The sequence below is a fragment of the Gopherus flavomarginatus genome, chromosome 1 (genome assembly GCF_025201925.1).
Source record: "Gopherus flavomarginatus isolate rGopFla2 chromosome 1, rGopFla2.mat.asm, whole genome shotgun sequence".
NCBI classification, from domain to species: Eukaryota; Metazoa; Chordata; order Testudines; family Testudinidae; genus Gopherus; species Gopherus flavomarginatus.
The window spans coordinates 380,347,788-380,360,557 of record NC_066617.1 but is presented as its reverse complement, the minus strand read 5'-3'; the positions used below and the strand labels follow the sequence as shown (position 1 = coordinate 380,360,557).

The following is a 12,770-nucleotide window of genomic DNA, read 5'->3' as shown; positions in this document are numbered from 1 at the left end:
GGGGCAATGGGAGAGGAATCAGGGCCTAGGGTGGATGAGTGGGAGGAGCTGACCTGGCAGGGGAAGGGGGCAGGGACTAGCAAGTGTATGGGTCAGAGTGGAGTTCCCGCATACACACCTTGTGTGGGGTTGCAGCAGGGCCTGGGGTTTAGAGCCTGTGACTGAGATCAGGGGCCCCCTGGTGCTGGACTGGGATTTGACTTCTATGAAAGTGTGTGATTAGTGTGTTTGAGATACATGGAACTTTTTCAGTCTGTCAAAGTTGGTCTGTTCAGAGCTGGGAAAGGAACCCAGGAATCCAGACTCTCAGTCCCCTGCCCTCATCACTGAACAGTGGATCCTCCCTAATAATAATCTAGGAGCCAGCATCAGTGCTCAGAACTGTCCAAATCCCTCACAAACCCCTGAGACAGTGCATGCTGGGGACGGGACGCTGCTGCTTTGTGTGCCCGCAGCCAGCTGGGAGAGAAATGAGAGGTCTGGGGTGAAGGGTGGATGAAATCTGCAGGTGCAGTCTGGGATGAGAGATGCAGGGGGGCTGCTTCGGGATCAGGAGCAGAGATGGGCAGAGGGAAGGGATTTTCTCCATAACATGGCAAGTCCATGGAGGGGGAAATACATGAGAAGCCAGTGTGGGGGTGTCTGTCTGACGTGAGCAAGGGGTAAGAGGTGGCGCTGCAGGGAAGTTGAGTTATTGAGGGCCGGAGGTGACTGAGGCGGTGGGGGGAAGGTGCGTGGAAGGCGGTGATGGGTGACTGAGACAATGGGGGGAAGGTGAGTGGAGGCGGGTGAGGGGTGGCTCTGAGACAGTGGGAGGAAGGTGAGTGAAGAGGTGCGAGGGGTGACTGAGACAGTGGGGGGAAGGTGAGCAGAGAGGGGTGGGGGTAGCTCTGAGGTAGGGGGGAAGGTGAGCGAAGGGGTGCGAGGGGTGACTGAGACAGTGGGGGGAAGGTGAGCGGAGGTGGGTGAGGGGTGGCTCTAGACAGTGGGGGGAAGGTGAGTGGAGGGGGTGGGGGTGGCTCTGAGGCGGTGGGGGGAAGGTGAGCACTGGGGTGACTGAGGCAGTGGGGGGGGAAGGTGAGTGGTGGGGGGTGACGGGTGACTAAGGCAGTGGGGGGGAAGATAAGCAGAAGGGGGTGAGAAGTGGCTCTGAGACGGTGGGAGGGAAGGTGAGCGGAGGGGGGTGAGAGGTGACTGAGACAGTGGGGGGGAAGGTGAGCAGTGGGTTTTGAGGGGTGGCTCTGAGGCAGTGGGGGGAAGGGGAGCGGAGGTGGGTGAGGGGTGGCTCTGAGGCAGTGGGGGGAAGGTGAGCGGAGGCAGTGGGGGGAAGGTGGCTCTGAGGTGGTGGGAGGAAGGTGAGCGGAGGTGGGTGATGGGTGGCTCTGAGGCAGTGGGGGGAACATGAGCGGAGGCAGTGGGGGGAAGGTGGCTCTGAGGTGGTGGGAGGAAGGTGAGCGGAGGTGGGTGAGGGGTGGCTCTGAGGCGGTCGGGGGAAGGGGAGCGGAGGTGGGTGAGGGGTGGCTCTGAGGTGGTGGGAGGAAGGTGAGCGGAGGTGGGTGAGGGGTGGCTCTGAGGCAGTGGGGGGAAGGTGAGCGGAGGTGGGTGATGGGTGGCTCTGAGGCAGTGGGGGGAACATGAGCGGAGGCAGTGGGGGGAAGGTGGCTCTGAGGTGGTGGGAGGAAGGTGAGCGGAGGTGGGTGAGGGGTGGCTCTGAGGCGGTCGGGGGAAGGGGAGCGGAGGTGGGTGAGGGGTGGCTCTAGACAGTGGGGGGAAGGTGAGTGGAGGGGGTGGGGGTGGCTCTGAGGCGGTGGGGGGAAGGTGAGCACTGGGGTGACTGAGGCAGTGGGGGGGGAAGGTGAGTGGTGGGGGGTGACGGGTGACTAAGGCAGTGGGGGGGAAGATAAGCAGAAGGGGGTGAGAAGTGGCTCTGAGACGGTGGGAGGGAAGGTGAGCGGAGGGGGGTGAGAGGTGACTGAGACAGTGGGGGGGAAGGTGAGCAGTGGGTTTTGAGGGGTGGCTCTGAGGCGGTTGGGGGAAGGTGAGCGGAGGCAGTGGGGGGAAGGTGGCTCTGAGGTGGTGGGAGGAAGGTGAGCGGAGGTGGGTGAGGGGTGGCTCTGAGGCGGTCGGGGGAAGGGGAGCGGAGGTGGGTGAGGGGTGGCTCTGAGGTGGTGGGAGGAAGGGGAGCGGAGGTGGGTGATGGGTGGCTCTGAGGCAGTGGGGGGAAGGTGAGCGGAGGCAGTGGGGGGAAGGTGGCTCTGAGGTGGTGGGAGGAAGGTGAGCGGAGGTGGGTGAGGGGTGGCTCTGAGGCAGTGGGGGGAAGGTGAGCGGAGGCAGTGGGGGGAAGGTAGCTCTGAGGCAGTGGGGGGAAGGTGAGCGGAGGTGGGTGATGGGTGGCTCTGAAGTGGTCGGGGGAAGGTGAGCAGTGGGGGTGAGGGGTAGCTCCGAGGCAGGGCGGGGGAAGATGAGCGGAGGGGGTTGAGCTGTGGCTCTGAGCTGGTGGGGGGAAGGTGAGCGGAGGGGGGTGAGGAGTGTGTGGAGGGTGAGCAGTGGGTCTGACTCTGCGATGCTGAAGTACGGTGAACCATGGGGGCTGGTGTGGCCCACAGCAGACACCGATCCCTGGCCCATGCCCCTGTAAGGAGGCCTCTCTCAGCACTTTTCTGTTTGGTTCACGAGTTGTGAGGGGAAAGGCAGTAGGGTTCTGGAAATGCAATTGCGGGAGAAGGGACTGGAAGAGTTCTGTGCCTGTCAGGAGCAGCAGGGGGAAAAAGGGGAAGGGAGCAGGAGAGTCCCTGACTCAGAGTGAAGGAGGAGGGGGAGCCTGGGTCGCTGGTGCAGGGCCTGGGAAGGCGGAACATTGCCTCTGAAGGCCTCTCTTGTCTCTGACTGAACTTCCACAGACTCCGCACCTGCCCTGGAGGGAGGGCAGCTGTGGCTGTTAGCGGCTGGAGCAGGTCCTGGGCAGAGGGCCTCCACTCCTTGTGTAGTGGGGTTGCAGCTGGAGGCTCTTCTCGTTCTGAATCATGCAAGCGGAGGGAGCTGTCCAAGCAGGCCAAAGTGGCTGAGAGTTTGGCTGGATTTCGGGCCTTTGGCTCAGTCCTCATGTTTCGTTTGGAAACAGCACGTCTGGGCCGAGTGCAGGTAACTCCCACGTGGCCACAGCACAAAGCAAACAGCTCACACATCTGCTGCTGCTTCCTCTGAGCCGGGAAACGTGAGAGGATGGGAAAGGAGCCTGGCAGGCAACTAGGCTCGGCACTGAGCCCTAGCAAGGGGGAGCCAGGCCTGAGGAACCGAGCAAAGCCCAGGGGGCAGAAATCCCTAGTTTTTAGTGCCTCATGATCCAGTTGGACCTCCTGCAGAGTCCAGGACAGAGAATCCCACTAAGTAACTCCTCTGTCCAGCCCCGAATGTCTGGCTGAGCTAGAATGGTTCTTTCAGAAGGACACCCTGTCTCCATTTACAGACTCTGAATGACGGAGAATCCGCCGCATCCTGGGTAAGTTGTTGCAGTGGTTCATTCCCTGCACTCTTAAAAATCTGCATCTTATTTCCAGTCTGAATTTATCTAGCTACAATTCCCAGCCATTGGATCTCATTGTGCCTTTGTCTGTGAGATAAAGAGCCACGTTCTCTCAGGAATCTCCTTGCCATGTAGATACTTCCAGATCGTGACTGAGTCATCTTATTATTTGTATTGTTGTAATGCCAGGGAGCCCCGGTGAAAACAGAGAGCCAAAAGATAGCCCCTGCCCCAAAGAGCTCACAATCTAAGTATAGGACAAAAGACAACTGGTGGATACAAACTGAGGAGAGAACAAGGAAACAACTAGACAGTTTTGGCCAACATGACTGGTTTCAGCACACCAGCTTGACCTTCACCTTCTGTTGGATAATCTAAATAGATTGAGTTTCCTAAGTCTCTTGCTATACGTCAGGGGTTCCAGGCCCCAAACCATTCCAATAACGGTCTCACCAGTGCTGTATACAGAGGTAACACCACCTCCCTATTCCTATTGGGTAGTCCCCTGCTCATACAACCAAGGATCCTGCTGGGAACTCAAGTTCAGCTGGTTTTCACCGTGATCACTGAGTCATTTTTAATATCGCTGCTTTTCAAAAATACAGTCTCCCTCCCTGTAACTGACCTATGTTCCACCTTGCATTTGGCTATATTAAAACATGTTTTGTTCAAATGAGCTGAATTTGCCAAGTGATAAGCTATCCAGCAGTGATTTCATATTTTTTACCAAATCATTCATAAAAGAAATTGAATAGCATTGGGCTGAGAACAGATCCATACCGTTATTTTTTGTGGTCTGTTTGCTAGTTTTTAATCTATTTGTCAGTGGACTGAATTAATATTTGGATCAGAAGATCACATGGCACTGAAATGCCTTGCAGAAGTCTAAGTCTGTTGTGTCAGTACAGTTACATTTATCAACCAAACTTGTGATTTCATCAAAAAATGATATTAAATATCTGAGCCCTGGAGAGATGAAACCAGACCAAGGGATTATGGCAAATAGCTGAACTGCAGCAAGGGCATCTGAGCCCAGCAGAGCCTGGGGGAGTGTATCTGAGACCCGTTGAGGAGGAACTGAGTCTGAGAAGCTCAGGGAGTTGTCCAGGCCCCAGAGGGGCACAATGCAGACAGTTTGTACTGCCACTCTCAACCACTGCAGTTTGTTCCCTCTTGGCTGAAGACATGTGAGCAGTGGCGAGTGGAGGCATTACCCACACGCATTGCTGCACAATGGGATGGTGGTGTCTCGACAGCCACGCCTGCCTTAGCAGCTCACAGTCAGACCCAGAGCTCCTTAGATACTATAGTACAGAGACTGTTCACTGGAGAGAGTGATAGGGGGTGGTAAATAATGGTGCATGGACTGTTCCATTGAAGATAGTGATGGAGTGGATTCTATTCAATTCTATTCTATTCTGTGTAGGTTTTGGTACTGCACTCATGACGTAGTATTTGAGTGCCTTCCAGTAGTACATTAAGCAACATGACTACACATCTGTCATGTGTTGTTTGTTCTCTCATCCTCTCACCAGCTGGAGAAGTGTGTGCAGCGAAGTGTCTTGTTTAGGTATGTTTTTTAAATTATTTAAAAAAAAATAAATATAGATGTTGCTGTGTGTTTGTATTACAGAAGGTAGGATCAAAGACATGCTCTGCACTTGGAGGGGAAAGTGGTGAGATCTGTGATGGTTCTTAGTTCCTGGTGAGTTCATTCCTCAGTCTTACGCTGCCCCTGGAGAAGTTTCCGTCTCCTGCACAGGTTAGCTTCACTCTTATTGTTGAGAGTTCCATTGTGCTGGAGGAACAAACAGTCAACTACAGTCTTCATCCGATGAAGTGGGCTGTAGCCCATGAAAGCTTATGCTCAAATAAATTTGGTAGTCTCTAAGGTGCCACAAGTACTCCTGTTCTTTTTGCAGATACAGACTAACATGGCTGCTATTCTGAAACCTGTCTTCATCCCAGAACTTTAGATAGTCTTTTAGGTATCCTGGGCCCAGGCCATAGAGCACTTTGAAGATAAGAACTGAGACCTTGAACTTGATTCAAAATGCTTAAGAGAAGCCGATGTAGCAAGTGGGGACAGGTGTGATATTTCTTACCGTAGCCTGTGTTGTTGAAGAGACATTCTGCTGCTTTCAGTACTAGCTGGAGTTTCCTAAGTGCTGAAGGTTTCATGCTGAGGTATATCACATCATTGTAGTCCAGCTCAGAGGTGATGAAGGCATGAATAACTGAGTCCAGGTCTTTGCCTGTCAGGATCGGATGGAGTCTCCTAGCCAACCAGAGATGGTAGAAAACATTACTCATGACCATTGCGATGTGAGAGCTCTGCGAGGAATCCAAGAGTACTTCTAGACTACAGACTGAATTAGCCAATTGTGGATATGAACTTTCAATCAAAGGAGACTGCGTCATGGCTGAAAATGCCTCAAAATACTTTCCTTTTCCCACCAGTATCACCTTTGTCATGCTTGGGTTCAGTTTCAGCCTGTTGTCTTTCATTCATGAGTTGATCTCATCAAAGCTCTGGGTCACGTTGGTGGTAGTGGTGTGGTACTATGTGGTGAAGGATAGGTAAAGCTGTGTGTCATCTGCATATTGCTGGTGCTTCAGTCCGTGTTGTCTGACCATTTAGTGGTTGCATGTTGATGTTGAAAAGGATAAGAGAGAAAATATCAATTGATCCTTGTGGAGCCCTGCACGGGAGAGGTCTAGTGGTGGAGGTGTAGTCTCCCATCACAACTCTTTGGGTGCATCCCTCCAGGGAGGATTCAAACCATTTTAGTGCATTCCCGTGGTTGTCTCTCACCTCAGGTGAAACAGCAGTATCTCCTGGTTGATAGTGCTGAATTCTGCAGGGGGGCTATTAGCTGGTGGGTGCAGGCAGGGCAGATCCGGGCATTTTGAGAAGGCTTCCCGAATGTGTGTGATAGTTCTTTGTGGCGCTTGGTGCTCAGCTCTGATGCAGACTCTAGGCACCAAAGATTGATGAAGCAGTTTCCCACCCTAGATTGCTCCTTGCGGCTGGATTTGGCAGTTTCAATGGAGGCTGATAGACAGGTTCTCTTGGCCTGTAATACAGCCTCAGCATAGACTTTGAGGAATTTATGTTTGATCCTTTGTTGGCTGATGGCCTTTGTTTTCTGCCTGTTGCTTCACCTCTCTCTTCATCCAGTGCAGGATGTCAGAAAACCCAGAAGATCTGTGTGAGAAATGGGAAGCAAGGGGCAGTTTGGGAACCAGCTTGTCAGCAGTTAAGGCCAATGTAGAATGGTAATGATTCACTATATGCTTGACGCCTTGTGTTGTGAGTGCGTGCTGTTGTCCTTTAGCAAGCTTTGGAAATGGTTGAAATCCATGACTCTTTGTGGTTGAATACAGATCATTGGTCTTTTTTGTTGCTGGAAGGTCTATGGCCACTACCTTAATGAGGTGATTGTCAGTCCAAGACAGCGGCCAGGTTCTGATGTCCTCTGTCTTGATATAGGTTCAAGATCAGGTATAAGCTATGACCAGATGTGTAGAGTGGACCAGATATGACCTGTGAAAGTCTTAGGGAGGCACGTGAGGAGATGAGTTTTTTGGGTTTTGCATCTAATAATAATAATAATAATAATAAATAATAGTGCACGTACTATTCCCTGGAGAGTGAGTTTGGGGGGATAATAATGGCACACAAACTGTTCAGTTGGAGAGAGCAATTGCAGCAGGTGGGAGAAAATAATGGTGCACAAATTTTTTCATGGGAGAAGGGATTTGGAAGTGATCCTGTTTTCAGAGCTCTGTGCTGCAGATTCCCCCTGAGGGACCTAGTGGGGGCAATCCCTGGGAATGGATGGGGAGATGTGGAAGAGGGAGAGAAGAGTGTGGTGATTAGAGGAGAGGCAGGTGGTGGGAGGGATATGTGCTGGGAAAAAGGGAAGTAGGTGGAGGGATGTATGGGGGCCAGGAGGGTCCATGGGAGGAGGGGAAGGGGCTGTGGTGGTACATGGGGGAGGAAAGTTGTGAGGGAGGTGAGTGTTGCTGTTACAGCCAGAAGAGCCACGTTTGTTCCAAATTCCTGTGAAAGTTATTTCCTCCCCTTGCCAGCAACCTCCTCCTGGGCTTGGCACGGCAGCCAGCGCCATGATTAATTCAAGTAGCATTTCCCCTGGAGCTGCAGCAGCTTTTCCACTGCAGCGGAGAGGCCCCAGCCCCCTCACACGCTCCTCTCCCCTCCCCATACTATGCTCCCTCCCCTCCCATCCCAATCCCCAGACCCCTCACATGCTCCCCACCCCATCGCTAGCCCCCTCACACACTCCTCTTCCCTCTCCATGCCACCTCCACCCCATCCCCCTCTCTCTCACACCTCCCCTCCTGCCCTGTTCATACATTCCCCTCCTCCTCAGACACTCCCCACCCCTCATATGTTCCCCATCCCAACCCCTTTGACAAGCTCCCCATCCCCTCAGACACTCCCCTCCCCATGTCCCTCACACTCTCCTCCCCTCATAAATTACCCTCCCCCATCTCCTTACATGTTCTCCTCCTGTCTCCCTCATACAGCGCCCCACATACATTCCCCCATCTCAACTCCCATTGCCCTCCCACATTTCCATATGGTTCCTTCCCACGTCCAACCCCCAGCCCTATCACACACTTCCCCCTCCAAATTCTCTCACCCTAGCCCCCGACACACTCCCCTTCCCCTCAGACACTCTTCTCCCCAACCCCCACTGCCCTCCTGTCCTATCCTCCTCCTCACACACTTCCTTCCCCCAACCTAGCCCAGCCCCCTGCCCCATGTACACCCACCGCTCCTCTCCCATGCTCCCCCTAACATTCCCCTCACACACTCCCCGCCGTCTCTCACCCCAGTCCACAGCCCCCTCACATGCTCCTATACTTTCCTCCTCTATTCCCTGATATGCCCACTCCTATGTTCCTCCTCATATACTCCCCTCCCCCACTCTGACCCCTGCTGCCCTCCCCATCCCTTTGTACACTCCCCTAACCCCATGGAGTGTGTTGCTGCTTCCCCCTTGCTGGACCCTCCCCCTTCATTTCACCAGAGCGCTCTCGCCAAGATCTCTCATGGCCTTTTCCTCTCTAGGGCCTCTCATGCTTCCTGCACCACCCCCACTTGGCTCCCCTGTTACCTCTCTGTCCCCCTTCTTGGTGATTCCTCCCCCTCTTTTCTGCTGGGGGGTCCCACGAAACTCAACACTCATCCCCCCACAGTGACTCCCATCTCTGTTCTGATGTGTCAGATCCTGCTTTGTGGCCTGCTGCTAATGTCTCCTGGGCATTTCATCCTCACCTTTGCATGGCAAAAGCCCAGCCCCAATCTCCTGAACAATTCTCAGTCATTCTCAGCAACACTTACCCACTCCCACCCCCTCCATCATTCAGGCTCATAACCTAGACATCCTCTTTGAGTCCTCATTGCCTGGCCTCATGCATTCTTCACCACTTCCAGCCCAATCACTGTGCTCCTCTCTCCAGCCCCATAACACAGCACTGCCCCTGCCCCATACAGCATCCCCACTGCTGTCCCTTCCCAACTCCCTCTTCAACTCCCTGCTGCTCTGTCAGTGGTGCCAGCCTGAGCTACGCATGTCAGCTCCGCACTCGGTGGTCTCCACAGCTCCCCCACATTACCCATATTCATGGGATTTCCATACCTGCCAGGCCCACTTTGCAGACACTCACCAGGCCCCAACCAGTGCCTGCCCATAAGAGACCATAGCTTCTCAGGGCCCATACTGAGTGGTGCCGCTCACCTCCACATTCATTCCACATTTGTGTCCCTCCTGAAGCCCCACCCTTTCTATGGCATCCATAAAGAACTTGTTTCCACCTCTCCCCGTTGTCTGTCTGGAGATCCTGGGGCAGGATCCATACCCTCTTCTCTTCTGGGAAAGTGCTGAGCTTTCCAGTGCCTCATGGAGCTTGCAGTGCCAGACACTCTGCGCCTTACCACTGCACCTGCGATCAGTTTCTTGGCCCTTCAGGCACTTTGCAACTAACTTGGCAGTGACTCAGCTCAGCTGCCAGGGTACTGCACTCCTGTCTCTGTCCATCGCCTGAGCTGTGTCTTCCTGGATCCAGCCCCTAGGTGTCCCAAGCTGCCCACCATTCCTGCCCCTCCCTATGAAAAGGGGTAATGCTCCATGGACCCATCTGCCTGCTGGCTCTGGATTAGCTGTGCCTGGGGGCCTAGGATCTGACAGGGTTTCTGGTTGGAAGTCCCTGTGTGTGCCCTGCTGCTGCCTGGGGTTGTGGGAAGCTGTGAGTCTGTATAGTGGCAGTACTAGTAGCTGTGCAGATGGCCATGCTCTGTGCTGCCTTGGGACCTAACCCCTCACCCCAGCCACATGCGCAGGATGCTCCTGGGGCTGATCCCTGACCCTTCTCCCTCCCCCAAGGCTCAAGCACACTACAGCCCACTGTAGTAGCCAGGAGCTAGAAACAATCCGCTCCTGAAATAGAAGCAGTGGCCACTCCCAGGCTGCATTTAGCTGGTCAGCAGCTGTGCCAGGGCTGGGGCGGGCAGAGTGCCTGGCATGCAATCAGGCAGAAGGAGCCGTGCGTGGGATCGCTGACCACACTGGCGCCAGCCTCCTCGCCTCTCCCACCAAGAGCCGTCACTCGGAGGGGCGGGAGCCCAGAGCCAGATGTTTGCCAAGCCACAGCATAACATGTGCACAGCAGAGACTCAGCTGGGGCAGGGTTCCAGCTGGGCTCCCTGCCTGCAGGCTGGGCCTGCTGGTGACAGGGAGGACAGCCTAGAAAGGCGGAGCCCAGGCTGAGAGGGGCACAGGGTGACACGCCTCCTCCCTGACATGTCCAGTCCCTGCCCCAATTCACCCCTTGCACCAGGGGTTGTAGGGAGGGAAGTGCCAGTTCTAGCCCTTGGTTTTTGGGGGTAGGAGTGGCACCAACACTGGGGTTTGGGGAGCTTGGTGTTGCGCTGATGTTTAGGGGCTCTCGTGCTCTTCAAATGGGTTTCTGGAAACAAGTAGGCTCCCCAACTGCATCTGACACATTGAGAAAGGGACCCCACATACAGTATGCATACCTTCCCAGTCCTGGGGGGCAAATGGGCACCATCCCATCCCCATGGATCCCCCTTCCTGTCCCTGCTCATGGCTTTTGGGGGGATAGGGACCCTATGGTGCCCTGCACCTTCTCCCTCCCTGTCTCTGCTCTGCACTGGGTGCTTTCCCTGGATTTAGTACAGGTTTTCTTTGTTTCTAATCCTGACAGGATGTAAAACCTGAGCCACATCTCCCCTTGCCTGGCCCCCGGCTGCACTTCCTGCTGCACAGCCAGGGCAGAGATGGACAGGACTGCTCCCCCCATCCTGACACAGAGCTAGGGGTCTGCGAGAATCTCACCCTCTTCCTCTCCCCAGAAGGCAGCTCTCTCACCAGCCTTTGGTTTGCTAGTCAGCTCTGTGCCGGTGTCAGCCACAACAGTTCCTGCTGAAAGACTCTCAAACACCAGCTTCAGCAGGGTCAGGCTGGATAACAGCTTGGATGGGAAACTTCCAGAAATGACACACAAGCTGCATGGTGGGGGCTCTCTAGGGGGTGCTCTTCCCTGGCAGTCAGTGCTGGACCCAGTGCCCCAGCACAGCATTAGGGGGTTGTGTTGCAGTGCGGGGGCTCAGTTGAGGGCACTCTCCCTTCACAGTCACTGCTGACCCCAGTGCCTCAGAGCATGGTGTTCGAGGGCTGAAACGTCCGCGGATCCCTGATGCATGCCTCAGGCACAGATAGACCTATGCTGCCAGATCAGTGTCAGCACTTTGCTCTGAAATCTGAGTCCCAGGCGTGGGATGCTGGGCTCTGCAGAAGGGTCTATTCAGTGCCTCTCTTGGCTGCTCCATTATTCATGTGCTCACCTCTCCATTGCAGAGGCCTGTCTGGGTGAAAGGGTGTTACAGTGACAGACTTGGCGCTGGCAACTTCAACTCTGCCCCCACCAGGACAGGGAACTCAGTCACTTTAGAGGTGGAAATAAGCCAAGGAGTCACTCCCCTGTCCCACAGTGGAGGCAGTTTGATCCGACCAGGTCACTTTCAGCTCCAAGGCCTCACCAGCTCTGCATATCTACACAGAGCCACCCTTTCTGGGAGAGACATGATTAATTGTACAGCCGCACTGCTCTGCAGATTGGGACTGGAAGGCAGAAATCATTTACGTGATGGAACTTGAACTCTCTCTGTTTGGATTTGACCAGAACACCTGGATTCACATCTTGTCTTGGGATGGTAGGACTGCACTGCGGCATAAGGACCTGCACTTACTGAGAGGGGAGAATGACCCCTACTCAGCCCATCACCCCCACTCTCTGCAATGCAGCGCACCCTAGATAGGGTTACCAATTTTGGCTGGATGTATTCCTGGAGATTTCACGATATGACATAACATTTAATTCCTGGAGGCTCGAGTACAATCCTGAAGAGTTGGCAACCTTACCTCTAGCTCTGCACACCAGCACTTTCTGCCAAGAGAGCGTGCTCCCCTGCTTAGCCCCCACCCTACTGTCTGGTACATGTCATGGAGTCACCGGGTCAGTGCTCTGGAACTGCTCCATATGAAGCCAGCCAGTACTCTGGGGGAGTATACCTCCTCTCTGTGAGCAGACTGTCTCCAGGGCAAGAAGCTTCCACAGCTTTGACCTCTCTGGGTCTGACCTCGGAGCATTCAGCATCCCCTTCTCACGCCGTGCGCTTCCCACAGCAAGTCCCCACAGGCAGGGTCCTGGAGAAGCCACAGGGTCCTGCACCCTAACTCTGCAGTCAGGTGTGACTCAGCCAGCCGGGAAAACAGAAGGTTTATTAGATGACATGAACACAGTCCAAAACAGAACTTGTAGGTACAGAAACCGGGCTCCTAAGTCAGGTCCGTCTTGTGAGCAGGGAGGCCAGACCTTGGGTCTGGGCCTCCCTCTCTTTCCCCAGCCAGCTCCAAACTGAAACTCTCCAGCCCCACCTCTGGCCTTTGTCTCTTTCCTGGGTCAGGAGGTCACCTGATCCCTTTGTTCTCCAGCACATTCAGCTGGCACCTTTGCAGGGGAGGGGCCCAGGCCATCTGTTGCCAGCAGACAGGGTGTCGGCCATTCTCTGTGCAGACACCATCACACTGGTCCCCTAGGGCTCTGCATCGATCACACCCCCTTATCCCACCACCTAGAGACTTAAGAAATGCATTGGGGAAACTGAGGCACCCACACAATATTCAGAGAAAAC

The 12,770-nt window shown here is 54.5% G+C and overlaps 1 protein-coding gene across 5 annotated transcripts in view; it reads left to right on the top strand.

Moving 5' to 3' along the window:
* DCHS1 (dachsous cadherin-related 1) overlaps window positions 1-12,770 on the top strand; it is a 179,427-nt gene that overhangs the window by 37,187 nt on the left and 129,470 nt on the right. The window lies entirely within an intron of this gene.